This window comes from Daphnia pulex, chromosome 10 (genome assembly GCF_021134715.1).
Source record: "Daphnia pulex isolate KAP4 chromosome 10, ASM2113471v1".
NCBI classification, from domain to species: Eukaryota; Metazoa; Arthropoda; class Branchiopoda; order Diplostraca; family Daphniidae; genus Daphnia; species Daphnia pulex.
In genome coordinates this window covers 5,220,001-5,222,500 of record NC_060026.1, presented here as the reverse complement: position 1 = coordinate 5,222,500, position 2,500 = coordinate 5,220,001, and the positions used below count along the sequence as shown (strand labels likewise).

The window sequence follows — 2,500 nt, the reverse complement described above, 5'->3', positions numbered from 1 at the left end:
GGTTCAATTCCCCGCCGGGGAGGCAAAATTTTAATTTAATCAACCTGATTGATACGTTAAACAACAGCTTTGTTGCATAATGACTTCAGAAACCTAGAGTGAACGATTTTGTCTAATATTATTGTCACAGTAAGCTGAAGTCGTTTCTCTCATCCATTTAATGGTGATTAGAGTGAATTGCTGCAATAATAAGTCAGTTAAATCTTGTTGCTTTGTTCGTTGTTGAAAAAACAACTAAAAAACAATAAGACTCGTGTTTAACGAACCTTCGGAAGTCACATATAATTTTACAATCGCTTAGCTACAATGGACTAAACTGTCTATGGTTGTTTCCCAGTGAGTGTCCAAGTTGGTGCCAGTGTACCCGAAAGTTGCTTGATATTTGGTGTGTTGTTGAAATTGCTAAAAAACCTCTGAAATATAGGGAACAGATTTCATGACTTGAACCAATCATTGGATCCTCGGTAGTATAGTGGTGAGTATCCCCGGCTGTCACGCGGAGACCGGGGTTCAATTCCCCGCCGGGGAGGCAATATTTTAATTTAATCAACCTGATTGATACGTTAAACAACAGCTTTGTTGCATAATGACTTCAGAAACCTAGAGTGAACGATTTTGTCTAATATTATTGTCACAGTAAGCTGAAGTCGTTTCTCTCATCCATTTAATGGTGATTAGAGTGAATTGCTGCAATAATAAGTCAGTTAAATCTTGTTGCTTTGTTCGTTGTTGAAAAAAAAACTAAAAAACAATAAGACTCGTGTTTAACGAAACTTCGGAAGTCACATATAATTTTACAATCGCTTAGCTACAATGGACTAAACTGTCTATGGTTGTTGCCCAGTGAGTAACCAAGTTGGTGCCAGTGTACCCGACAGTTGCTTGATATTTTGTGTGTTGTTGAAATTGCTAAAAAACCTCTGAAATATAGGGAACAGATTTCATGACTTGAACCAATCATTGGATCCTCGGTAGTATAGTGGTGAGTATCCCCGCCTGTCACGCGGAGACCGGGGTTCAATTCCCCGCCGGGGAGGGAATGTTTTAATTTAATCAACCTGATTGATACGTTAAACAACAGCTTTGTTGCATAATGACTTCAAAAACCTAGAGTGAACGATTTTGTCTAATATTATTGTCACAGTAAGCTGAAGTCGTTTCTCTCATCCATTTAATGGTGATTAGAGTGAATTGCTGCAATAATAAGTCAGTTAAATCTTGTTCCTTTGTTCGTTGTTGAAAATAATTCTAAAAAACAATAAGACTCGGGTTTAACGAAACTTCGGAAGTCACATATAATTTTACAATCGCTTAGCTACAATGGACTAAACTGTCTATGGTTGTTGCCCAGTGAGTGTCCAAGTTGGTGCTAGTGTACCAGACAGTTGCTTGATATTTGGTGTGTTGTTGAAATTGCTAAAAAACCTCTGAAATATAGGGAACAGATTTCATGACTTGAACTAATCATTGGATCCTCGGTAGTATAGTGATGAGTATCCCTGCCTATCACGCGGGAGACCGGGGTTCAATTCCCCGCCGGGGAGGCAATATTTTAATTTAATCAACCTGATTGATACGTTAAACAACAGCTTTGTTGCATAATGACTTCAGAAACCTAGAGTGAACGATTTTGTCTAATATTATTGTCACAGTAAGCTGAAGTCGTTTCTCTCATCCATTTAATGGTGATTAGAGTGAATTCTGCAATAATAAGTCAGGTAAATCTTGTTGCTTTGTTCGTTGTTGAAAAAAAAAACTAAAAAACAATAAGACTCGTGTTTAACGAAACTTCGGTAGTCACATATAATTTTACAATCGCTTAGCTACAATGGACTAAACTGTCTATGGTTGTTGCCCAGTGAGTAACCAAGTTGGTGCCAGTGTACCCGACAGTTGCTTGATATTTTGTGTGTTGTTGAAATTGCTAAAAAACCTCTGAAATATAGGGAACAGATTTCATGACTTGAACCAATCATTGGATCCTCGGTAGTATAGTGGTGAGTATCCCCGCCTGTCACGCGGAGACCGGGGTTCAATTCCCCGCCGGGGAGGGAATGTTTTAATTTAATCAACCTGATTGATACGTTAAACAACAGCTTTGTTGCATAATGACTTCAAAAACCTAGAGTGAACGATTTTGTCTAATATTATTGTCACAGTAAGCTGAAGTCGTTTCTCTCATCCATTTAATGGTGATTAGAGTGAATTGCTGCAATAATAAGTCAGTTAAATCTTGTTCCTTTGTTCGTTGTTGAAAATAATTCTAAAAAACAATAAGACTCGGGTTTAACGAAACTTCGGAAGTCACATATAATTTTACAATCGCTTAGCTACAATGGACTAAACTGTCTATGGTTGTTGCCCAGTGAGTGTCCAAGTTGGTGCTAGTGTACCAGACAGTTGCTTGATATTTGGTGTGTTGTTGAAATTGCTAAAAAACCTCTGAAATATAGGGAACAGATTTCATGACTTGAACTAATCATTGGATCCTCGGTAGTAT

The 2,500-nt window shown here is 37.8% G+C and overlaps 2 non-coding genes across 2 annotated transcripts in view; both read left to right on the top strand.

Moving 5' to 3' along the window:
• The first annotated feature begins 1,472 nt into the window (after positions 1–1,472).
• Positions 1,473–1,544, top strand: Trnad-auc. Its single transcript has one exon. It is a non-coding gene; the product is annotated as a tRNA-Asp (tRNA).
• A 943-nt stretch (positions 1,545–2,487) lies between these two features.
• Positions 2,488–2,500, top strand: part of Trnad-auc — a 72-nt gene continuing 59 nt past the window's right edge. The window contains exon 1 of the tRNA in view: positions 2,488–2,500. This exon is cut by the window's right edge and continues 59 nt beyond it. This is a non-coding gene — a tRNA (tRNA-Asp).